This window comes from Ambystoma mexicanum, chromosome 2p (assembly GCF_040938575.1).
Source record: "Ambystoma mexicanum isolate Mex_15411 chromosome 2p, UKY_AmexF1_1, whole genome shotgun sequence".
NCBI classification, from domain to species: domain Eukaryota; kingdom Metazoa; phylum Chordata; class Amphibia; order Caudata; family Ambystomatidae; genus Ambystoma; species Ambystoma mexicanum.
In genome coordinates, this window is record NC_090923.1 from 1,445,470,269 (window position 1) to 1,445,497,947 (window position 27,679).

Below are 27,679 nucleotides of genomic sequence, written 5' to 3' on the forward strand. Positions count from 1 at the left end.
CTCAAACTGAGAGGACCAATCAGACACTAGAGCAATACCTACGGTGCATGTTACACCAAACCGAAGGCAATTGGAAAGAAATTTTGTGGATATCCGAATATGCATACAACAACGCATTGCACTCAGGAACAGGCCAAAACCCATTTTATACTATGTACGGGCGACATCCTCGAACCACTGAACTCGATTTGCCCCAACACTTAGAGATGCCCGCTGTGAACCATGTACACGTCACCATTACAAAAGCTTTAAAAAAGGCAACTGAACATTTGAAACAGGGTAAAGAGATACACGAAAACCGCAGATGAACCTAGAAGCAAAGTTCCAAAATATCAGATGGGAGACCAAGTTTGGCTGTCTTCAAGATGCATACCTTTAAAGGGGACTCGAACCTTTTAACCCCAAGTATTTGGGTCCTTACACAATTAAAGCTATTATTAATCCTGTGGCCGTCAAATTGGAGTTACCGTCAAATATGCAAATTCACCCAGTCTTTCATGTTTCACTTCTAAAGCCAGTACAACCAGGGACAAGGCTAACTAAACCACCTAACCCCATCCTAATAGACGGGGAACCAGAATTTGAAGTAAAGAATATATTGGACTCAAAATAGTCAAATCAAGACTTTTTTATCTGGTTGACTGGAAAGGTTATGGTCCACAAGAAAGGTCATGGGAACCAAGTGACAATATTCATGCACCTCGATTGGTGAAAAGGTTCCACCAGAAGTTCCCAGACAAACCGGGACCATTGAGGAGAACAGCCTTAGGAGGGGCCTTGGGGGGGGGGGTGCTGTCACGATGCCTGCCCCCAGACATCTGGAACAGGTCCATCTGTCCAGGGAACAGGCACCCAAGAAGACACAGGAATTCCCAAAACCCCACCTAGGGGCTATATGGGTTCAGTCCAGGCTCTTATTGACAACTTTAAACTATGCAGGTCATCCTGCAAAGAACTCATGTTGTACAGGCCATCATGAGGCCATGAAGGGACTACTTTCTTTTAGGAACTATTTTGCTGCTTGGGTGTGGTACTGGAACTTCTTACCTGGGAACTACTTTTTTGATGCTATTTAAACCACGCCCGAAGGGCAGCACATGCTTCGCGTTATTCTGCATCTTAGCAGCGTAACGCTCACCGTGTCTGCAGTCCAGCATCCAGTCAACAGCCACACCCGTCTTGTGCCCGGAGCCGATCCTAGAGAAAAGGAAAGAAGAAGAGAAGGTTAGAACAAGGAGATTTCCATTTGGTCATCATCTTTTCCTGGAGCAGCCACACCTGTGGATAAAGGAAAAAGACATTAAAATAAAGCGCGTCGCATTGCCAGCTGCAGCGCCGCACCATACTCACCTGTCTTCGGAGCATCTCCACAACCCGGCGCAGCACCCGGTGAATCGCCGCCCGAAACATCAGCATCTGAAAAGACAAGAACAAACAAAAGGTGAGCGGGCTCCGCCAAAGACATTCTTTTACTTACCGCAAGATACTTACTCGGAATTTTACCGCTCGAGGCAGCGCTGGTCACCATCGTACGTGAGACATTTTCTGCAAGGCGCCGCACCTGCAAAGAAGAGAGAGAACTATTGGTTAATTAGATTTGGAACAATATTACTTGCTAGACAGTGCTTGATACAAACTGACTCTTACCTAAGCGCTACCTTCATCCATCGAGGCAAACTCACTCCTTGGATCACGCTGCAAGGGAAAGGTATGAAAGGAGCAAGATTGAATTAACAGACATTTGAACTCTAAAAGAACTATACATTCGGTTTACACACTACTTACCTCGGAGTCATTGTTGTCTGGAACTCTGCCAAATACCTTCGGATCAGTGAAGTAACTGAACTTCTACTCGCCCCTGCACTCCACGCAGGATGGAGAGTTCATCCTTCCAAGGTGAGACTTTATGAAGGGGAATACTGGAAGTTTTCAGGGAAAATAGTGTTAGTGTTACCTCTCTACCACGGGTGGTTAATCCCCTTTACTGCTTTTAGGAAAATATTCCTGCGGGCCAGGCAGACGAAACTGAGTGGGCAAGTGCAGTCGATCATCACTTCGCTACGAGTCACACTTGTGGAGACCGCAGCAGTCCAGCTTCGTTCAACGCCCCTGTGGAATCCAGGTGAGCGTAACATTTATCTACTTTACCTCTTGGAACTTTAAAACAAAAACTGTGCTGCCTTTAACTCCCTACTGCTTGAATTTAGCAACCTTTGAATTACCCACTCAAAAAACCATACTTGCTTGGTGTATAATGCTTCTGAAATTCAGCTACTCCAATTGCAAAACTGACTCGTTCCTGCTGCCCGAAAATGTGCCTTTCAGAACTCCCACCGATCCAAACTCAGCCATTCTAAAACTATTCTGAATCGATTCTGCTGCTCCTAAACCTAACCACTTTAAAACTCCACCTACTTGATTCCTACTGTGCTTAAATCTCTTAATTTGGAACTCCTACTACTGATTCTAGTGACTTACTGTCGGTCTTCATTTCTGCTATTTTGAAATCAGCCGCTTCAAACTGTACTGATTTGTTCCCGAATGCCCTGGCACTTCGTTCATTCTGAACGCTTGCTTGCTACCTCAAACTCCTACATTCTGAAAACCAGACTCTGATTTGCCGCTCAGAATTTCAACCATCTGAACTCTAACGCTCTCAAACGTAACAACCTGGAATCTTCCAATTAAATCCTTGCCATTTCAGACCTGACATCTGCTTTTCCTTCTTCAAACCTAAGTCCTTGTAAACGCTAGCTCTCGGAATTTAACCCCCCGAATCCCACTGCATTGTGTACTCCAGCCCAAACCTTAACACTGACACACTTCCTTGAACCTAGCCACTTTGAACTCTAACCACCTGAATGCTCTCTATCGAACCCCACTGACACCCCAATCCAAAAAAAAATTCCAACGGCGAGACAAGCTCCGCAGGGAGGCTTCAACCCCAAGGAGCTCCCCAAAACATTGTCTATTTCAGTGCCTCGCCACCAGGAATTGGCTATTCCAGTACCTTGCCAACAAGAATTTCAGATAAGTTCCCCACCATAAGGGCTATCGACCTCGAAACAACAGACCACAGGAAGAAGCTCCACCCGGGAAACCCAATCTTGCTTGCTGCAAACCTAACCAACTCGCATCTATCACCTCAAACCCCTGAGAACTCCAGAGACCAAAAAACAATCACCCCAGGAGGACATTTGCCCTTGGAACAAATGACAAATCTGAGACCTTTGCGACAAAGCAAGCCACCACAAGCCTATAACCACAGCAAGGAACCCGCCACTATGTGTAGCACCACAGTGATCAATTTCCAAGAGCAAGAAAAAAGTCAACCTAGGAGACCTTTCATCCCTGGAACAAATGACAAATCTGAGACCTCTGTGACAAATCAAGCCACCACAAACCTATAACCACAGTGAGGCACCCACCACTGTGGGTAGCCCCACATCGATCCATCCAGTCAATAATCATCTAACACTACTGTGTTCCCACCATGATCAAAATGAAAAGGAACTATCAACAGCAGAGAGACTCCCAACCACCAGGGAGCCTACTACTAATACAGCTTAATCTCCAACCAGATTTGCAGTAGAACACTGACCCACAACAGTCACAACGAAACACTGCAACCACAAACATGCCCTGATAAAAGAAGGACAAGGAAACAAGAATGGAAATCAGAACAAGAAAGATGCATGATACCACACCCCCGTCGAACAACAGGAACTACCTACCAGAATTTGCAGCACCTCAAAATCACCATGAACAACCTCTAAACAAACTAAAGATACGGACAAAGACAAGAACAAAGTCATCCTACATCTTCCGCTACCTCTCCACCTACAATACCGGAAAACAACACCACAAAAAAATGACACAAGGAATACTAGAGTGGAACCCACCAGACTATCAAACCACTCACCATAACAAACAGAACCCTGCAATGTTGAAAACCGCTTTGGAAAGACACCTTTAAGAACCAGAACCAAGATTGAATTCCTAACCATAAACACCCCTTACATTCCCAGAGATTGGAAAAAGGACCACAAGGAGAACCAAACACCCTATCACAATGAATCACAACAAAGAAACCCATTGAGCAACTTAGTGGAACTCCTCAATGAAGGGACAGATAATTCAACCTCTCACAATGCAAAAAACAGGCTCACCCAAGAGAGAGCCGCAGAATCGACAGTCACTGCACCAACTGAAACGTGTGAAATCACACTTAAAGTACAGGCCAACTCTCACACACTACACTGAAGCATACTCTGTGTTTGTTCTATGGCAAAGCACAAAACAGAAATGTATGACCTCTTAAGGGAACACACTCTTCCTCACAGAAGCATTTCTATCTGAAAACTACAAAATAATCGCCCATGAAGCATGCCAGACAACTACAAACTAATACACTCCAACAGAGAAAACGGAAGGAGGAGGAATCGCTGTAGCGCACAAAAATCACACCTGCTCAAAACCTCTGCCCTCAACCAACATAGAAGACTGCAAATCGTTCCTAGTCAATCTCAAGCACAACAACCAATCCAACCTACTGTTCCTTCTGATCTACAGATTTTCCACCTACCACTGCAACTTCGCCACAAATCTCACTGACTCCATAGCTAAACTCTCTACAAAACATGACAACATACTTTTTCTGGGGGACCTCAAAATTTGGCTCGAAAGAGAACATGAAACCACAATGAACTCCCTCAGCGCCCTAGTGGAAACCTTTCACTTCAAGCAACTAGTAAATGGCCCCACCCATAGAGCTCAACACATTTTAGATGCTATCTTCTGCACAGATGGACTCTCGACCACCACAGCACCAGTATCAATCATATGAATCGACCATCATATGATCCTGTTCAATGTCAAAATTCCGATCCGTATGATGTCCACAAACATAAAACCCCCTGGGACAAACAAAAGAAACTGGAAAAGACTCCACCTGAAAACCCTAACAGATGTATTGGAATCTACCAAATCCCACACCTCCCAGCTAAATAGAATGACACCAGACTCAATGGAAGAGAAGCTTCACACCTGGATCGTAAGACACACTAGATCAATTAGCAGCTCCAACTCTTCAAACTCACTCCAATGAAAATCGCTGCGAAATGGTTGCAGAGAACTGACTGAACTACAAAAAACAAACCATAAACTGGAAAAACGATGGAGAAAATACTGCAACCAATTGGACAAAACCAACGACCACCAACAAATCTGAATATACAAATCAGCAGTCCTGAAAACCAAGAAAAACATACTACACCACAAGAATCCAATCAGCAACAAACCCACAAAATGAAATGTTCAAAATCAATAAGGAAATACAAAAATCGAACTTCCTGCAACAAATGCATCATACCATCGCAATCTCTATGTGACAATATCACAACCCATCTAAGAGCACAAATAGAAGCAATACAAAAGACCATTGAAGCAGGCCGCAGTACCTCAACTACCCTTCCAGAAAACAGCACTCCATCACACATCACAACACTCAATCGATTCAAACCTATAACCAAGGAAACTTTCGACAAACTAATAAAAGACACCAACACTGCCAGATCCCCCAGTGACCCATGCCCACCGGGTAGCTACAAAAAGCTTCTCAGCCACAAAACATCAGCCGTATACTACTGTCTATCAATGAATCCATCGCTAAACACAGGACTAGTACCACAATCATTCAAATCACTGTACATCAAGCCCCTCCTAAAAGATGACAAGGGAAATACAGAAGACCCAACTAACTACAGACCTATATCAAATCTACAATACCCAGTGAAAATCCCAGAGAACCACGTCTACAAAGAACTACTCAATCATGTAGAAAGCAACGGAATACTTGACCAATCTTAAGATGGCTTCTGACCCATGAGAGGAACTGAATCGGCACTTCTCTCCATACGAGACAACCTCAAAATAAACACAGACAGCAGCACACAATCAGCCCTCATACTACTGGACATACCAGCTGCCTTTAATAAAATCTGACACACGATAAAGAAACTTTAGGAATCTAGCCTTAAAAGCTCTGCGCTACAATGGCTGAAATCTTTCTTCACCAACTGAACCGAAAGAACACACCTACCGCCATTTTTATCAAACACTAAACATATCACCTGCAGTGTACCACAAGGATCAAGCCTCTCCCGCTTCTCCTCAGCATCTACATGACCTCCCCACCCTAAGGACACTCATTAAAACCCATGAACTAACAGCCTATAACTATGAAGACCACACCCATCTCATCTTCAAGATAACCTCCAACAGAGACTCTAACACCCTCAACAAATGCCTCACCAACATAAACACCTGGATGACAAACAATAATCTCAACCTAAATCCAACCAAAACAGAAATAATGATCTTGCTACCAGAAAACAGTGCAAAACAGGCATAGGTGACCAGGCCACCGAGCATGGAAACCCAACTGGAGACATCAAGTGATAAACAATCTGGGAATACTCATGGACAACAGCCTCTCTTTTGAACAAGTCAATGTAATAGCAAAACATTTCTTCTATCTCCTGAGATTATTGAGAGGGATCCCCCCTTACCTCAATTTCCCACACAGAACCCTTGCGATCATCTCCTTGGTATTATTTAGAATAGACTATACAAATGGTCTCCGAACTACAACACATCCAAAATACTTCAGCAAGACTACTCCTGAGACTAAATAGAAGAGACCACATCACACCATCCATGAGAAGTCTACACTGGCTACCAGAAAAGAAACACATTAACTTCAAAGCCCTCTGCATTGTCCATGAATCACCACACAGGCAAGGAGCCAAATTCATCCAAGCTAAAATCACCTGTTACCAACCAGGAAGTGACTTAAGATCAAGCAATGACCTCCAAATAGAAACAAGACACTACAAAAAAAAGGACATTCAGAGGAACTGCTTTCTCCTACCTGATATCCAAGTTTATACCGAATGAAATAAGAATGAATTAAGACAACCTAACATTCAGGAAACTACAAAAAACCTGGCTATTCAACTCAGAGAGATAAACATAGATGCACGTCTCAACAAACCATACACCTGGATAAAAGCAAACATGGGACAATACAAAATGAAGAACCGACAATAAAACTACTCAATACCCACAGATCACCAGAAGCCAACTAACCATCCCATTCTCTTTTCCACATCCTCACAACTCTCACATACAACACATGCCCAAAGGGCAAGTGAATCAACCCACCAAAAACATGCAAACCACACACCCCCCTCTAATCATGTTACAAACCCGAAATCTGCAGACAACAAACATCTCACTCAGACACTGGACGCCACCCTTTCATACACAACAAGCCCAGTGAATAACAAAGCATACATAGAAAGCTCACACACACAGTGGCCTGTTTCGGCACGCATCAACAGATTCATATTCTCATATTTTTTTTCCCCTCTCCCCTCTCCCTTCTCCCTTCTCCCTCCTCCCTCCTCCCTCCTCCCCCCTCCCCCCTCCCCTCTCCCCTCTCTCCTCCCCACCTTTCTTACCGAACCACATGAACGCCTGGAAACAATGCAAATGGAAGCAGTGCGCAGTATAAATCAATATAACATGTGTCTGTGGTAAATCCGCCGGCAGAATTGGCAACAGGAAACCAAAATGGTAATTCCGCCACATTAGAAATTGAAATACTGCAAAAAAATGGCAGCAATTCCACCAAAACACAGTGCAGTTACCTCCACCCAAAGGAAAGAGGTCAATGCAAACAGGTGATGGAATTGAAGCCAAAGGTGCACCCTTTGAACTCAGAAAGGGTACATAAGGCCCACACCTTCCCCAAACACACTTTACAACACCATGCAGGCAATACCTGTGGCCAACCTAAAAATCAGCGCCTCATGCTATACATTGAGGTGCAGATGGATGAACAGCACCAAAGACCACATGATGCAGAGAGGCAGAGGAGACGCCATGCAAGGTGAGCACCCATTCCCTAGGCACTAACAGATGGCCAGCTCATAACTCTCTACCAGCTCAACAGGGAGACCATTGCTGAGCTACTCTCCCTGATCCTGGATCACATGCAGAGCAGGATCAACATCCAAACGTCCTTATCACTGCTGTTCAATCTAGTGTCAGTGCTGCATTTCCTTGCTACATGCACCTACCAGCACACTGTGGGCATGCTGCAGGGCATGTTGCAGCCCACATTTTAAAATGTGCTTGTGCAGGTTGTGGATGCACTATTGCGGCATTGCACCCCACCACATCTCCCTATACACCACCCCGGCACAGATAAATGCCACAATGGCAGGATTCTTCTTGGCCGACCAACTGCCCAATGGGATAGCAGCCCTAGACTGCACCCATGTGGCCTTGGTGCCTCCGCAGGCAGCAGAAGAGGTACACTGGAACAGGAAGCATTATCATTCAATTAATGTACAGATGACCTGTGATGCGGACCTCAACATCACACACTTCTGCGCCTTCTTTCCTGAGTTCACCCTCGACGCTGTGGTCCTGCGGAACAGTATACTGCATGGCTACATGGTGAGACACAGAGGCCAACGGACATTGATGTTAAGTGCCATCACACATTACAAACTTGCATCATAAGTGAGACAGTTCCTGAAAGTGGGGAGGTACAATACAAAGTAAACTTAGTGCATGTCCTGTCAAAGCCCTGTGCATGCAGGACCTGCCCTCTCACCCCACACATTACAGCCACCAATCCACAGGACTAAGCCCTTCATGACAATGCCATAGCGTGACATTAAAGCACAATCCTATAGCAAGTTAGTAATGCAGCAAGAGATAACTAGATGTACCGCTATGCATAGGAAAAGCATATATACACAGGCAATTGCACCGTTTAACACAGCACAATGATAACGCACCACTGCCATACAGTGATGGAATGTATGCTGCAAACCATGAACGTCATTTCACAAGAGCAGGAATACAAACCATAAAAATGCACAATTACAACTATACGTCCATAAGGGCACAGTCATGACAGCACAGCATTAGAATACCACAACATGTAAACTGCTAATCTTGTCACAGTATACGAAAGTCACAACTGGCAGATGAGAAATGTGTGAAAGGGGTATCCAAGAGTGATATTGCATGTGTCCCCCAAAGAACACTATACCCAGATGATGTAACAGGAGAGACTATACTGCAAGCAATAGAGCAAGTTGACTGACAGCAGCTACAAGGAGCGATGAAATCACAATTGACCTCATGACATCGATACGTTAGACATGAAGTAAATATGCATCCATATACTCATTTGCTGAGCACGAAACCGCACGATAATACATATGAACAGCTTTCAAACGCTTAATGCAATTAACATGGACAGCCATGCAGATCAAGATGGAAGCTACAGGTTCACTGGAATGAATGGGAGAAGCTTCAAGAGTTTCAGATGCAGGGAAAGCAGACAGGATCACCCAGCTGAGGCTTTGCAGGACAAGCTTCCAGTGCAATCAACGTGCACAAATAGCCAAGGACACAGAGAGAAGGAATGTTTCCAGATAGGCAGAGGGACAGAGCACCTGCAAGAAACTCAAGCTAATATCCTCATAATTAAAGGCAGTGAGGTTCCACTTCGTGGTCCCTGCACATGACTTGCACCTGCCAGACAGTGCCTATTCGTCCGGGCTAGATAGGGATGGCTATTCCCACAGACCTGAAGGCAGTGGTATTCAAATGTAACACTGGTTCAAAGGCAAATGTTCTGTCTCACGGCGTAGGAGATCGGAGAAGATAACTTAATGGGAACATGCAGCACCTTCGGAGCTGTGCCCACTACGTTGAGTTTTTGCATTTGACCTGGTGCCTGTCCAAGGCAGAGAAGACCCTTTTTATCCAATCCATGTTTACCATTTATGCTAAGCTTACACTATGTTGCATTGGCCAACCACATTTCACTAACGTGTAACTTAACATTTGATACTTTTGGAGGCGGTCTTAGGAGGAGCCACCAGATATAGTTTATCCAATAAGTATAATAATCCATTATAGAGTCTATATGTAGTTTGCATCACTAACCAATCCCTTACCCCATTAGGTTTTTGGGATGTAACCACAGTTTGTGACATAATTTATGAACAAAACCAGATTTCAACCAGGTTACAACAGCCTAGACTCTAGAGTTTGGGGAGAATATTACGTTCTTTATGCTGCAATCCCTTTCATTTGAATGCGCAATAAAGACAATTGAACTTTGTCTTATGGCTGGGTCTTCTGTGCTTGTGCAGGGGATTTCCAGCGCCCAGTTCCTCTTGCATGTAAATTGGGAGGCTGTTGAAAGTCTGCTGACCGCCATTACAGGTGGTAGCAGAGAGGATGGTTGCTAAGACCCCTTCGTAATAAGACCACCTTGTCCAGCCGTGTGCCTGAAGAGCCGAGTCGTGATCCACGAGGACCGGATTGAAAACCATGCATGGAATATTGAAGAGGTCGCCAGCAGCCATTGTTACGCTCACCTGCTCTCTGTGCAGGTGTTGTGGCACGGTTGCAGCCCTCCCTGAACTTGAATCACCCTCTTCAAGCCTCTCCATCAGTAGAAAAGCTGTGAGCGGTGGTACGTGGTGATACTGCTCCTGCGTGGAGATAAGAGTGTGTGAGTGTGCCAATCTGTGATTGTTGTACCTCTCGAACCCTTCACCCCAAAGTACGGTTTCTGTGAGCATACGCCAGTCCATAAAGCTCACCTGTGAATTATGGAAGATAAGCTCTCCGTCCTGCTACTTCTGGGAGGGGTGCGTCGATTGGGATCTAGTTCCTTCACTGATCTCTGATGAGGATTAGTCCAGTCCAGCTGTGACTATGCTTCTCCTTATGATTGGCAAGTCTTCCTTGAGCTCTTGTGATGCTGTTCATTCTGTTTAATGTCTTTATATGTTGCTCCTATTTATGCCCGCAATAATGTCTCTCTTCTGTTTTCTTCGCTGAAATGGAAATGCGGCCTCAATGCAGCTGTGAGACGCGAGACACGGCCGGATGGAAGATGGATGCTACCGCAATGTTCGACAGCAGGTAAGTGATGGTTTAAGGAAAATCATGAAGTATTGCAAAGCGCAACCTTAAACTGACTGTTTTTTCAATGTCTAACCTTGTCTTCTGTTTTTCCTTGCAGGCGCTGCTGTCGACCATGGAGCGTGTCGTGCTCCGGTGCCAAGATGAAGATTTTGGTGTTCCGGAAAGTGTAAAGATGAATACTTGGTTCGCCGAAGAGATGTACAGGTAAGAAAAGCTTCCCCTAGTTGGTAGGTATGCTGGCAGGTGTTAGGACACCACCTACCTGTGGGCGGGCCTCGAGGAGTTCTCCTGGCCTTGCTCGACCCTGGAGGCTCTACCCCCGTTATCGCTGGTTGGGTCCACGTTTGACTGGAGCGCCGCCTCACGTGGGTGCATTTTGCCGAGTTCCGGGCGCTGCGCATGCGCAGTTGGCGGCGGGGTAAAGCTTGTGTTGCAAGCCTCGCTTTCGTACCATAGACCCGCGCGAGGAGGCGTTGCCTAGCCTCGTTCTCACAGGAACTCCTTATCTGGCAGCCGGGTCAGGAACTAGTCGCGTCTCAATGCGGCTTGGTTACTGACCCTCTGCATCGCTCCTCTGTGACTCTGACCAGCTCAGATTGCTCTGTTGTCTTGCCCTGCTGGGTAGGGCCCTTGTGCCTTTTTCCCCTTCCTGCCTGGCTAGGGGGTTGCTCCCTGTTCCTGTCTGCTTCTGCCTTGGGTCCTGCCCCCTCCCTCCTTCCTTCCCCTTCCCAAGTCCTGTCCTGCATCCTTCTTCTGTCCCTGCCTTTGCCCCTGTCTAGAGTCCCTGCTCCCAGTCAGCTCCTGTTTCTGGGGGTCTTCTGGCCTTGGGTGCCCCTCTGCCTGATCCTGTCTGCCTTGTTTCCTGGCTTGGACGTTTGTCAACTTGCTACCAGCATCCTTGAACACCTTGCTACAACTTCCGGACCCGTCTTCTACCAGCCCAGTACCACGCTGGAACGGCCTTCCCTGTCAGTGCTTGCACTGTTCTGGCGCCACATTAAGATCCAGGGAAGCGCCGCATTTGTGGCGTGAGGAGCTGGTTCCCCTTCAGCCCTGTGCCAGTAGGGTTGGAGTGGGGCTGACTTCTGGCGTCATCCTTCATCAGACTACCACTTGATCGACAGTCTGGCAACTCCTCAACGTGCCTCTCCTGGAAGCTCAGGTACGCAACGTCCCAGTTACGTACATCTTAACAGCAGGAAGCAGGATGTCCAGGAAGCAGGATCTTCAAAGGTAAGTCTGACCTCAGGCGACGGTCAACGTTACGCTGCTTTCAAGTGCAGAATAACGCAAAACATCTATCTTGAGGATCGGGGCAGCTTATATAGCTGAGATTGTGGGCACGCCCATTAGGGCCGGCTTACCAGCCACACCCAGCCACTCCTAGAGAGTGAGCACGTGCGAAGGCAATTCATTAGCAGCCACACCCCAGAATTCACTTGGGGCTGCTTAATGGATGGAATGTTCAAGGTTAATGCATCCTGCTTAATAGATGGAATGTTCAAGGTTAATCCATCTGGAGTGCTATGTCCATAATAAAAGCTTTTTGGTGTTAAATGGATGTTCTTGTTTACTTTTGTTTATGAGCCTAGCGCCAAAGGCGCCAGGATTATGTCCACCCAGGTCTCCTGTGCATGCGACCCCTCCCCGTGGGCCGCCAAGCAGACCAGACATCAAAGTGGCATATTAGAGGGAAAGGCGGTGCCTGAGGACTTCAGCAGATTCACAGAGTGTAAGTATAGACTCAGCCGTAATACAAACAGTGGGGAGGGAAAGCTGTTTGTTGCTTTGTGTTATTGTGAAGGGTATCTGTCTCCAGGCATTAAGCTTAAGGTTATGGAAAAAGTGTACCTGTATTTTAGGCGCTAGCTTGGCTTTATAGATGAAAAATAAGAAAATAAAATAAAAAGGATACCCATCGAGGCAGATAGCTTAGTTGCGTATCAAGTGTATTTGCAAATCCTGTGTCTAGGTGGTAGCCTAACTCCCTTAGGTCGCGGAAGGTGGTTTCTTAATTTATCTCACAGAGATGTTATCCTATACGACGATATAGAAAAGAACCACGTATTTGTTGAGAATTCCCTGTGGTTGAAGGACAGGAAGACGGCTGTATATACATTATGGTGTTTTTATTGTTGTGTTTTGGGGCACTGCAAGATTTGAGAGGGTACATTTGAAGCATTAAGACCTTTCCCTTAGCTTTGTGATGTCACATATAGGGTTGGCACATAGGCCAAGGGGAGTAGTTGTGGAAGTGAAGATCCGTAGTGGGACAGAGACGTGGCGATAGTGGAGTTCAAAAGAAAAAAGGTGATGGGTTTTAACATGGCGAGATGATGATTAAACTGTTATAAAGGGTTGCGTCCTTTTGGGCAAGGCTCGATGAGCACAAGAGAAAAGTGTAGGTCGGCCTTTAAGGGCAGAGAATACAGTGCGGGCAGTGCACGGAGCATGATCTTATTGATGGTGGAGAGCCGGAGGGGCTGTTGGAGGTTTCATGGAGATTTCTTGTGGCTTTGAGAGAGCCGATTGAACATTAATGACAATTGAGAAAATGTATAAACTGTAATATGTTAAACTGTGTCACAAAATCGACTTGAGGTCAAGTAAGTATTGTAAGGCAGAAAGTGACGTGCCACCATGAGGGACACACCCCTTAAGCACTTGTGCAAGTCTCTTCCGTGGTATCAAGATAAAATACTCAAGTATAGAGTGGAATGGACTCACGATATGGATGGCAAAATGGCAAAGCCATGGTCGCAGGAGGGGAGTCTCTCCAAATGTGTGCTGTAACTTATGTCCACGTATTTACATGCTGCATATAAAGGTAAAAATCGAGTAAATGGTTGGCCATACTAGAACTCTGGAAAATGTTTCAGGACAAGGAAGAGGACCTGCCAATGAAGGAGTGGATGCTAAGCAAGCAGGATGCCAGGGGCGAAGCACCCATGGCTCAGCCTCCTCCTCAAACCACAGACCCTATAACAGAATGTGATGACTTCTACCCCATGAAAGAAACAAAAGCAGTGGCAGGGTATACCATTCCCGTTTTTACACCACATGTGTCTAGCAGCAAGGACACGCTTAGTGGTGCAAAACTACCAAACAGGATGAATGAAAGGAATGCAGCGAAATACAAGCGAGATTGATGAAAAATGACAAAGAGCACCAGAACGCAGCAGGGAGGACGAAGTGGCAGTGTCATTGAATGAGTGGAGAGAGGGACACATATTTCTCAAAGGAAAGGAAGACAGACAACCACACAAGCGCAAAAGAGGAAGCCCAGAGACATATGAAGAAGGAGGAAGAACGTAGGGAATGGCCAGAGATGACAGAGGGAGTAGACAGAAGAGAAAGGGAAGAGAACAAGGAACAAGAGTGACTGAGAAGGAAAAAAAGGAGAAGGCAGAAGAGAAAGAAAAGGAAGAGAGCCGAAAAGACAGGAGGACAGAAGAGATGAGGAAAGGAGAAGAAAGGGAGAGGCAGTAACAGGTGAAAAGGGAGAAAAGAAAGTTAGAAATTGAGAGGATCATTAAGGAGCATCAGCGTAGAGAAGAAGAAGAAAGGAACGGGAAAGGAGCAGACAAAGATGCATCAAAGAGGTAGCAGATATTAAGATAGGACAGACACAGATAAGTAACAAAGAGGAAGAGGGAATACGGAGGAGGATAGGGACACCATAGGAACAGGAGGGATGATGCCTCAGCTCCAAAACCAAGTAGGAGTGTAGCAGGGTTTCCTTTGAGGGGTAGAGAAATTAATTGGATAGAATGACAGGGAAGCGACAGTAGATACACCCATTGAGAAGAGTTAATTTCAAAGATGAAGGAGAAGACAGTGACGATAGTGAGGGAACTGTGGGTTCAGACAAGGAAGTGAGGGAAAGTGATGACAATCAAGGGAGAATCCATGCCGTCCAGCTAGTTGAAGTTAGCCCTAAGTGGGAGATATCATAGGAAGGAGAGGAAAACATTAGGAAGAATACATTAGGACAAGGATCCAATGGGCACCTTGAGCGTCCCAATGATAAATCGCATAGTGCGGACAAATTCACTGCATATGCACAGAGGCTTCGAGCCTTACCCAGATGGAAACGAGCAAGTGTGACTTGAGCGTTTACTGTTACCAAGGACATAGGGAAGCACGATAGGGGAATAGGATGGACACTGTTCCCGTTACTAGAAAAGAGTGGCAGATGACCACAGTATATACATTGGCAACAGATGGACAAGGATAATTTGAGGTGCTGCCCTCGTTGACCACAGGAGCAGGGAAATGGATACATGAGCTGGAAAGACTGACAGCAGGGACAACATTAACAGTGGGCAGCACAAAGAGCTTGCTTTCAGCCATTCTTGGGGAGGTAGCTGACGATGTGTGGAAACGGGCAGGGTATCCCCCGGAGTGACAGCACAGAATACAGTGCATGATGGCGCTCCATTTAATAACTGCAGAGAAGCCAGATGGCAGGCTCTGGGAGTACAGTACCCAGACACATCAGACATAAACGTGAGGACGAAGACCCACTTCAGTATATTCAGGAGATACAAGAGCATTGGCACCTTGAGACGAGAGAAGCATGGGATAAAACAGTGGGATTATTCCATCACATATTAAGCCAAGGGCTACCAGAACAGGTACAGAAACAGCCGAGGAAATTGGTGGGAATGGAAGCAAAACCATAGTTAGAAATGTAGTTGACTATAGTGCATTATTGTTGCTTAATGCAAGAAAACGTGTGAAAAAACACTAGGAGTGGAAAAAAGAAGAGGCCAGATTAGTACAGAAGAATCTATCAAAATACAGAATAGAAGGTGCTATGTTGACAAGTGGAGAGGGAGTAGTCTCTCAAAACACACAGAACCAACCACAGATGGTAGGAGGAATTTTTGCAGGAAGAGGAGATATTAATCAGTGGCCACGGGGAAGAAGGATACTCTGCAGAAGAGGGTTTGGATATCCTATGCATCAGGGTGGGTACAGGTTCAGTGGGGGTCAGCCAAGACCCATGGGGGGTCTGTTGCACATGTGGTAGATTAGGCCACATGGAAAGACACTGCAGAAATGGAGACAGAATAGAGACGGTTGGAGGGGCAGCGTACCCATCAACATACCAGACTGAGCAACCCGACTATTATGCTTGATATCACACGCAGGCGCAGGCATATGCACCGCAAATGCCACCAGAGCAACAGACACTGGGGTACACCTATGGGATATATATCACAGACACATGGGTACCCACAGCCACCACAGACGACCCCGAAGGCACTAGTACAGCAGAAGGCTGTAGCCACAAGACACAGAGACTCTACAATACAGACTCCCGTAAGGAAATTAGGGGGAGGAACAGTTGTACGGGGCAAACCCTTCCCGGGAACAGGACTGACCATGTACCCACAATAGGACAGCCCACATATGGACCTGATGTGTTCAGTCCTTTCATTTACACCCGACCCGAATGAGGAACCACTTGTAGGGGTGACTATGGGTGACAAAACATTCTCTTTTCTCGTGGGTACGGAGACAACTCGATCCTGTATTAGAGAGTGTAGATATCCAATGTCAGGCATAGCCATGAATGAGCAGGGATTTGCTGGGGCTATAGATTTGTTTTCCTTTACAGGCAAGCTTCCAATCTCTATAGGAGAACACAACCTTACCATGCCATTATTATATCCCAGCCAGACACCAGTCAACATAATTGGTAGGGACGTTATGAGCCAACTCAACATGACAATTTCATTCACTGAGCAAGGGATAGTGTGATCAACCCCAGGAATTCACTACATGAACGCACAATAATGTATTCAGGCATTTTATGGTCAGACTGTACAGAGGGGGGTGCCAGTGAACCCAGAGTTATTTCAATATGGAGTGGAAGTACTATTAGCATGGGTTCCAGGGATCCAAGGTAAATTGCTTTGCATACCTAATGAGTTCCTAGTTAGACCAGATGTTCCCTTAGATGAAAAGGAGGGATAGGTTTTCCCACTATAACTAGAAACGATCCTAGTGAGAGACGAGAGAGTAGTACTACATGGGACTTATGACTCAGGACGGGCATGGAGAACAGTAATCGTACTAGGAGAAGGGCACTGACTGACTAACTTGACAGACAAAGAATTGTTCTGAGATGACTATTCAGACCTTGAGACAGTGTTCCATATGAGCATCATCACTTACTGGGTGAGAGTCCACTATAGGGAGGTACCACAGAGAATGGCGCTATTGAAGAAGGTGCCAGCACCTTTTCTTGAGGAAGATTTAAAGTGAATGCCGAGCAACAGCCTGTATGATGTGGGCTTGTTGAAGGGAATAGGAGCCGTTAAGATCAAGCTCAAGCCAGGGGCAATTTTATCAAGGGCAAAACACTATCTTTTGTCCAGTGAGGCAGACCAAGACAATTTTGAGACGATCTCTGCACTAGTAAAGCAAGGAATTCTGGTACCATCAGAAACACAGTGTAACACAGCACACCCAGTGAAAAAGGCGACAGGGATCACAGCATTTTATTCAGGATTTGTGTGCTTTGAACAACATTATCGAGACACAATTTCTGCTAGTTCCCAACCCAGCAACACAATTATGTAGCATTCCTACGGAAGCTACTCACTTCACTGTGATACATTTGAAGAATGCTTTCTTTTCCATCCCACTTCATGAAGAATCACAACACTTGACATTGTATCTAGACAGAAACACTGAGTAGAAACACACAAGGCTTCCTCAGGGGTCCTGTGAATCACCCTCCATATTCAAAAGGGTGCTTCAGATGGACCTCGGAAACTTACAGGTGGACTGCATGATTATTCAGTATGTAGAAAACATCTTGATTTGTAGCAAGTCCGAAGCGCAGTGTAGGGAGGTTTCTATAAAATGACTGACTGTTAGCTAGAAAACCGCCACAGACCGGAAGAGAGATGCAACCATTTTTGGGCCTCTGTCATTACTGCAGAGCCTGGGTGTTCAACTACAGTACGTATCTAAGTGGGCTCAGGGAAGCTAAGAGAAGAGACAGTAACCTGACATGGACGAAAGAGAAGACTGAAGCATTTGAGGAACTAAAAGGGGCAATATGTACAGCCCCAGTGTCAGGGATGCTCGATTATTGCAAGGAGTTCTATTTGTTCTCACACTCCAATGGAGTGGTGATGACTGCAGTGCTCACACAGAAAACGACCGTAGGGCACAAACCAATAGGGTATTACAGTGGGTGACTAGACCCAGTGATGAGAGGACACTACCCTTGTGAACAAGCACTGGCTGTTGCTGCATTTGCAGTAGAGAAGTCAGCAAGCATGACAATGGGTTGCAGTACCACATTATACGTGGAGCAAGCCCTTTTTGCCTTTCTCAAAAAGCCCAAGAGTGCGCTGATCATTGTGAGAAACCTGAAGGTGTCTCCCTGACTAAACTCCAGAGATCTGTCATCCAGGTGGCCAGAGCTATTGGATCCAGTCCCTGGGGGTGGACCAGTGAGGGAGGATCACCTGGATGGGGGTCCCCTGGGAATGGGACACCGATGGGTGAGACGCAGTATCCCCCTTCTTTCAATACCTTTTCCCTGTCCTACCACATAGGACATTCAAAACCAATGCCCCCCCTTTTCCGACACAAACTCTTTAACACGATACACCAGAGAATGGACTAACACCAGGGCCGTTTACCTGACATGTCCCAATACCAGGATCAGGCAAAGTCAGGCAATTGATCAGAATCACACACCGCTGACAGCCTTTTCCCTTCCCCACAGGGATAAAAGGTGGAGCAAAAGAGCACAGTACGAGTGAGGTGAGCACAGCAGACAGCACGACGGCACAGCTAACCAGGCATGGCAGTTCAAGAGAAGGAAAAAGGCGGCAGGAATTGAGGGGGTACTAAGGCGAGAAGCAACCTTGCCCTTTTCGTCCCAGGCCGGCGGAACCTTTGTGGAAGAGGACATAAAACCGTGAACAATAGCACCAGTGTCTTGCAGCAGATGCCAACGGTACACGGGCAAGCCTACGCCGATAAGCAGGAGCAAAGGAAGCTCTCACGACCGTGATACCGGCCTGGACTCCAGGGCACCGAAAGCCCAGCGGTTCATTACAGCCAGTGAATCGAGGGGAGAGCCGATAAGAACTGGGCGGTGTTGAATGATAATCGCAAACTAGCAAGTTTGAACCAAGTTCAATGAACTGTGAACGCGTTAAGGGGAGACCAGCTGCAGAGGGAAACCGGCACCATATGGGTTGTAACTCAAGACACTCTGGTCGATCCCCATCTGAGCGGCACCACAGGTACCAGAAGGCTGTAGGTGAATCGCCAAAAGAGGTCAAAGTGGTCATACAGGAGGACTAGAAAAATCCCTGTACAATCGAAAGACTTAGATCTACAAACTGTTTGAAAGTAGGGGAAGTGAATCCCGCATTGAGAGAAGGCAAGGGACATGAATCCTGCAACACTTTAAAATAAAGTGAATGTGAAGTTAGCAAGAGTGAGCCGGACCAAGGGATGCTGACGGGAAGGGGGCAAGTCCAAAGTCCCAAGAAACAGTGTGTCGACAAACATGAACCCGGCGGAGGGATGTCCACTAAGAACTGTTTGAAAAGACATTAAGAAGACAAGGAGAAGTCCACTGTCCTGCTTTTCATTGGGCGTCTGAGCCTGAACGAGGGAGATCCAGCGGTGAAACCATCACCCAAAGGTATTCTGAGGGGTCTGCGCCTAGAAGAAAGGGACCCCAGGGTGAGGCCATCACCCGAGAGATATATGAGACAGAACTTTGTGTTTGCAGTTGCTTTGTGAATCCATCAGGCCTTCGGAAACCAGAGACTCAACCTCTGTAGGCCTCGATATCAATAAGAACTGTGATAGGATTTAAATACGGAAGAGGGAGATCCGAGGGGTGAGAATCGATCACCCAAGGGTCAGCGCCCAGAAGAAGGGGAGCCAGGGGTGAAGAATCCTCACCCAAGGCAAAATCAGGAAACAAGCTTCTCATTTTGTTAAAGGAACTTTTGTTTTGTTATTTGGACACATCAGGGCCTCGAAGGCAAGAGACTTTCAAGGAAACGAGACTTGGCCATCAACGGTCCTGCTAACTGCGAGTGGAACTGTCGACTCGTGCTGGGTAGGCTTGAGTGTGTGCTCTGCTCCCAGGTCCCACCTTACCCGGTGCACAAAACATGGGGAAGGAAGACCCAGCCTAACCGCATCCTGACATATTATTTGAGAATACTTCTTTATTTTCTTGAAAACTGTCCTGCACCCTTTTTCAATTAGCTGTAATGTTTGGCTATAGGTGCTTTTCATTTGGACACAACGTCACTAGGACTGCTTTATTTTTCATTTGATGGTCAACGCTTGCTCCCATCTTAGATTTAGGTTTAGATTAGGTGTTTTTCCAACCCGCATACAGCATTCATTGTTCAATAAACACCCTTGAACTGTGATCACTTGTGTCTGTCTTACTTGTTGCCACCATGAGTTCCTCACACCATGCAGAGAGCATCAGGATACAAGGTGATTATCTCAAACCCAGCAATAAAAGTTGTACGATGCAGAATTGTAAATCCAGTGACATTTATAGCAGAACCAGTAGAGGAGGGAGACGATGTACATAACTGCCCTACATATACGGTATCCCATGATGACATCCCTAGAGTAGGAGAAAATGCGCTTGAGGGAGGAGAGGTACTTTTTATTGATGGGTCATCAGTTATAGACCAGACGACAGGAGAGAGGCCTATTGGGACAGCAGTGGTAAAAATAACACCAAGCGAAACAGTAGAAGTAGTAGCAAGCGCAAGACTGCCTTTAAAACTTTCAGCACAAGTGACAGAACTAGGATCTCATCATGGCACTGGAAGCAAACAAGGAGGATGAGATCAAGGTGTACTCCGACTCTGCCTACTTGACGTCAACAGTACACTTAGGACTGTCAAGTTGGAAAAGGAGGGGCTATCGACGTGCTGATGGAACACTAGTGCCTCACGCTCGCCTATTAGCCAGACTCAGACGCACTACAACTCCCATCAGACATAGCGGTCGTGTAGTGCCACGCACACACTAGTGGGGAGGACATGAGCCCCCAAGGCAACGAAACTGCACACACAGAAGCAAACCGATCAGCGTACTTTACAGAAATAACAGAGTTTGACACTCCATCCAACACACAAAAGCATATGCATAATCTAATATTGAGAGAAGGATATCATTCATTGCCCTTTACACAAATAGTAGAGTTTCAAGGAGTGAGCACCAATAGAAGAGAAGGAAGTGTGGGTGAAGAGAGGATGTTCAATAACCCCTATAGATGCACTGTTGAGACAGGAAAGCACAGGGAAACCAGTACTTCCAGTGGCATTGTCGCAGAATGTGCCAATGCAGCTGCAATATCCCACTCACCTTAGCAAGGATGTTTTTGCTGCACACATTGCAGAAGACTGGTTCTGTCCCAGCTAAGCAGAATTTATCACCACAATTACGGATTCTTGCATTGTATGCCAGAATTATAATGCGGGCCACACTTTGCGAAGAGCAATACCGCGCCCTATCAGGCCTTTTCAACATCTTCTCGAATGCCCTTTTTCTTGCTGGATCGAAGCCAGTCCGTGTTCACACCAGATGCCCTGAGTGTGGCTAAATTCATAGTCCGAGAGGTGTTCCAACGATGGGGGTTGTGTGAGGTCTTGCATTCAGACAATGGACCTCACTTTGTAGACAAGATTTTCGAGCACCTCACAACTCTGCTGGGGATCACACACAAGCTTTCCTGTGATTACCATCCACAAGTGAACAGACTTTGTGAATGCCTTAATGGCTTGCTCAAGGAGAAAATTGCCAGGATAAAGGCAGCATTAAAGAAGGGATGGCTCCATTGCCTGCCCTTAGCCTTCTTCACATTGTGCAATCAACCCAAATCTGACCACCATTTAACCCCACAAGAGGTGGCGACAGGACGACGCATGCTACTCCCAATTGCTCTTCCCACTAGAGCATTGACAGATGCCAGGGTACATCTATTGTGTTAGGCGATGAAATGCCTCAATGATGACTAGTGCTTCTCTTATCTTTCAACAGCTCCAGTCGTCCTGGCGGGGGAGGTCGAAGAAGGTTAAAGTTGATAATGCCTAAGTAACAGACTCTGAACTTCTTAAGCAACCACTACTCTATCCTGACGACCAGATCCTCCTAAGGAACTTTGTCCGTTCCTGGTTTAAGCCTAGGTTCGAAGGACCCTACATAGTAGAGCAAGCGATGGACAAGGCGGTGAAGCTTGCTGGTAGACAAATGCTCGGAACTATGTTGGAGACGACAAGCCCTACAGAGGTGAGACCCCCTTGACCCAGCTCGCAGATGATCAAAGATAAGAATAATAACCACAAGGACAGGAGACACCACAATGTATGCGACAAGATCGCCGACTAGAGTTAGACAAGAGCAAAATAAAGAGCTAGAGTAGGCACACTGTCATTTTCTTACACTAGATTTTCATTGTGAAAAATTAACTGGGTTGTGGTGAATACTTCTATACCTGCACACCTCTAGAGATGCACTTTCCTGCATTCGTCACAACTTATGAACCAATGATATCGGGAAAGTATTCTTTTATGCTTTCTGTCTTTACGTTGAAGACATTTATCCAGTATTAACTCAAGGCAACCCATCAGTTATTACACTACTCAATAACCCGAAAATTAATAACCTGAAAATTAGGTCCTTTTGGGAACGATTGTTTCTTACTGCACTTACACAATATTACTGCGCAGAGCTTGGCTAACAGAATACATCAATGATAATGTATGCCAAGGACTTTTTCAAATGGTTTCATGGACAATATAAAATATAGCCAGCAATACAGAACACAGACGCTGGAAGGAGATAATCAAAAGATGAGGAATATGTGGAAGATCACAATCCATTCGAAAGCACTGTGTTGCTTGTGTGATGGTTTACAAGTGGTTTATTCTGTGCATTGTAAAATACCCATCCTCTCCCGACACCCTCATCCCCCAAGACCATCTCCTCATCTTCAGCACCATACCCTCACCACACACCCAACACCATCCCCACCTCACACCCTGGTGGTCTGCAGTCAGTCACATGAACGTGATAAACACGTTTGAGCACAATTTTGATTTCCTCTTTTTTTATAAAGGGGGGCAAGGGTGTATGAGGAATAAACCATATACAGAAGGAACAAACACCACTTGTTATCCAACTTCCTCTACACTGTCAACGGGGTGGTAGTTCCTATAAGTGATACTTATTTCACTTAGCTGCAAAGATCACATGAACATGAATATTAGCAAAAATATAACAACTTTTAATTCATAATCCAATTGTTAAAACAACCATCTGAAAAGCCAGTATAACGATGGTGTAACTAAAAAACAAATCACAGGTGTACAGACAAGTAGATATTTTCTCAGAGAGCTTCACAGTTTGGATCAAAGCATCATCTTTATGCATTTTGCAGATCTATTATAAAAACATCTTATTTCAAAAAAGATCTTTCCTATCTATACCAGCAACTGTGATGTTAGTATCAAAGTGATGTGAAAACAACATGACATCCTATCTTTTGTCATGACACGTCTACACCAACTAGTGTATCGGGGGAGAGGCATACACCACAACTGATGTATCTTGATGTAAAGTGTGTAGTCTGTCCCCTTCCTCAGGACGCTGTCAATTTTTCAGTATATCATCCAATATTCATACAAAGGAGCAGTCATGTGATCAGCATATACTACCTGCTACACACGTAGCTAGTTTGTTCGTGTGGGAGTCAATTTTCGTTGTTTGGCATCACTATTTTGCCCAGTGGATTATTTCTTACTGTTCATGGTAAGGTGCAAGTACGACATTCTGGTGCATAACCACCTCGTCTGGAGTGGACGGAGAAAAATCTCCACAGCCAGGCGTCAGCAGCGTCTGTTGTTGTGGTGCTGTTCTGCAGCATTCGCAAAGTAATCCGAATGCCGTGATTACATTTTGTGACGAAAAAGCACTCAGAGCTTTTCAGAGCCTTTGCAGCAGGAAGGCTTTGAAGAAAGCGATCAGAGTTTATGCCACTCGTGAATGGGAAAAACTCCAGTTTTGAAAGATTTCGCGATTGGCAGACTCCAGCGGATCACCGACACGCGGACTGCCATTTGATCACAAAATGTAATCACGGCATTCGGATTACTTCACGAACGCAGCAGAACAGCACCAGAACAACAGACGCTGCTGATGCCTGGCTGTGGAGATTTTTCTCCGTCCACTCCAGACGAGGTGGTTATGCACCAGAATGTCGTACTTACACCTTACCATGAACAGCAAGGAATAATCCACTGGGCAAAATAGTGATGCCAAACAACGAAAATTGACTCCCACATGAACTAATTAGCTACGTGAGTAGCAGGCAGTATATGCTGATCACATGACTGCTCCTTTGTATGTATATTGGATGATATACTGAAAAATTGACAGCGTCCTGAAGAAGGGTACAGACTACACACTTTACATCAAGATACATCAGTTGTGGTGTATGCCTCTCCCCCGAAACACTAGTTGGTGTAGACGTGTCATGACAAAAGATAGGATGTCATGTTGTTTTCACATCACTTTGATACTAACATCACAGTTGCTGATATAGATAGGAAAGATCTTTTTTGAAATAAGACGTTTTTATAAAAGATCTGCAAAATGCATAAAGATGATGCTTTGATCCAAACTGTGAAGCTCTCTGAGAAAATATCTACTTGTCTGTACACCTGTGATTTGTTTTTTAGTTACACCATCGTTATACTGGCTTTTCAGATGGTTGTTTTAACAATTGGATTATGAATTAAAAGTTTTTATATTTTTGCTAATATTCATGTGATCTTTGCAGCTAAGTGAAATAAGTATCACTTATAGGAACTACCACCCCGTTGACAGTGTAGAGGAAGTTGGGTAGCAAGTGGTGTTTGTTCCTTCTGTATATAGTCACATGAACGCGTCCACTAGTAAATCTATGTGCCTGGTACACCGAGCCTTCCATAAGGTGGGAGCGGAGTATCTTCAGGAGAAATTTGTTCATTATGTCCCTGCTCACAGGCTGCTCTACTACTATCGGTTCCCCGTTTTAAACCAGCTCTAACTAGCGGTCGTGCCTTTTCTGTGGCAGCCGCTAAAGCATGGAACCAATTGCCTTGGGACCTTCGTGCGATCTCCAACCATCTGGCTTTCAGGCGTGCCCTTTGGTCTACCTCACCTGCTCTTCTTAGCGCCAAGATGCCTTTGGCCGTATGTGCGCTTTATAAGAGCATATAACATAACATGACTGCAAGTGTGCATGTTCACATTATGTTGGTGTGAACTGGGTCCATAATTCGCTCATTTAGTCACTGGGATCTTCCTGGCTGCCAGCTCCAACCTCTGACTATCCTACACCCTCCAGGCCCACATTGTGGAGTATGGCGCCCTCCGTCTCCTCCAAGGGTGTGAGCTGCAGTGGCTCAATTGTACCCCCTCCAGTGTCTGTTGTCTTTAGACGGTGGTTGGAAATGAGGGTGCAGACCCTAACTTTGAGGTCATTCCATCTTTTCCTGATGTCCTCACAGTCCCGTGAGACATTCACTACAGCTGCCACTTTTTCCCGGATCTCGCTCCAGATGGCATGTTTGCACTGGTAGGAGGTCTTCCTGTTTTGTGACCCATACAGCTTCCCTGGAATGGGCTAATGGGAACGTGGGCAACTTGAGCCGCATTTCAGGCGCCTTGCTTGTGCCTCATGGCATATTTTTGGATGACTTCCAGGGTTGGTGGCACTTCCAAAATAGTAATTTTGAGTTGACTGAGTTTTATAAGATGGCTGCCCCTGAACTTCCCATTTGCGTCATGATGGCTAATTTACAGCAGTAATGGTAATTCTACAGAAAAATTGATGGATTTACTGCTGTACTTTTTTTTGCAGTAACTCGTCAGATGGAATTACTGTTACTGCACATGGTTGGTGCACGCACCCATCAACTCCTGAATTGGCAGTAATTCCACAGGGCAAAACGGCAGTAACAGTGATTCTGTCTGGAGGAATTACCACCATACTCGAAGCCATATTCGTAATGAGGTCCTAAGTCTGTTCGAAAGTGAAAAGAGTGAAATTGTAAGGAGAGTCCACATTATTTTCACTGCAGTTTTACCTATTGTTAATAATCGCATAGTTTATGAATCTGTTTACGGATTCCAAAATGGCCACCGGCAGGAGAGCACCATCTGCCCACCGACACCAAACACAGGAGTTTTCGTTGAAAATACCCTGCCTAGGCACACAGACTCAAAAGGGTTGCATGCAGTACAAGGGCAGTGAAGGGAAAACCTCTTAGAGGCTGTAAAAACTGAGGATTGGGATGGATTCTGGCAAGAAATAGAGTAGGCCAACTACAGCGAGGAGGCGCGCAAAGTCCCAGCTGACCCCTACAAAGCTATCCCGGGAACCCCACAGGCAAGTGACCTGACCCAGCGTAGAGGGAGAGGAAGCATGGAAGACAAAGCAATATTGGTGAAGGCCTCCTGAGGAGTGGGGCCGACCCATGCAGGAGGAGAGGTTGAGGTCCGAAAAAGTGACAATAACGGCAGAGCGCCATGACTAGGTGAGACCGGAGAGGACCCCCGAAGGATTGGGAACCTTCCACGAGGAGGGAGATGCCCGAAGGTGAGGAGAGCGGGGAAGTTCTGTGGAGATTGGTGGCAGGGCAGTGGGTGAATGTTAAGACCCAGGCCGGCGGTGTCACGGGGAAAGGCTCCTGGAAGCTGTGGTCCCGATGAAAGATCTGCCGCCATTAACGTTCCATCAGGCAGTTTCAACTTTTCTTGTGGCTTCACGTATAGAACTGGTAGCCCCGCCCCCAAGTGCGTCGCAACTCTAGTTGTAGTTATGCTCAGCCTTGCATCGGTTGCTTCTTCGATCGCTGCTGCTTTTATCTCTCTCTCTCTCTCTCTCTCTCTCCCTTCTATTACAGCCTTTCATCCTCGCAGTTGCTTTCAGCTGCTCTCTTGCTTCTCCTCCTGTTTTTTCTTACATGTCTGACACGTACAAGCCCCATTGTGTGGACCAACTTGAATTTATGGATACGCTTACCTGCTCGAAGGAATTTTCACTGCCTCCTGTTCCAAGGCCTTAGATCTTCTTTTGTGGCTCTTTCTGAGTCTGGACACCTGACTCCTTGGGACACCGCGTGTACCTTCTCTGAATTACCCACTTCAGAACGTTGTCTATTCACAAGTATCACTTGCATCATCAGAACAACAACCTAGGGGTTTTTTGTACCTGTGGGCTGCACAGGAGGGACATCAATCTGGTTGGTACTGTTGCACCGGTTCTACCAGGGTTGTGAACCTCCGGAACAGACCCTATCTCTTCACGAAGAAGGGTGCTCCTGAAGAACTCTCTGCAGACAACTCCATTTCAGAAGTCTCCTCCAATGACAGCGACAAAGACATCCAGGTGTGCCACCACACTGTTGACATGCGGCAAGAGAAGTGGAGGCAGCCCCAGGCGTCATCCGCCCCAGGATTAACAACTGAAGTGAGGGCAACGCGTGGACACAAATGGGGGTATAGCGCATCATTGGCCTCCCCCTCTCCCATCAGAAGGACATTGGTGAAAATCCTGGGTCAGCCCAGCAGGAGAACT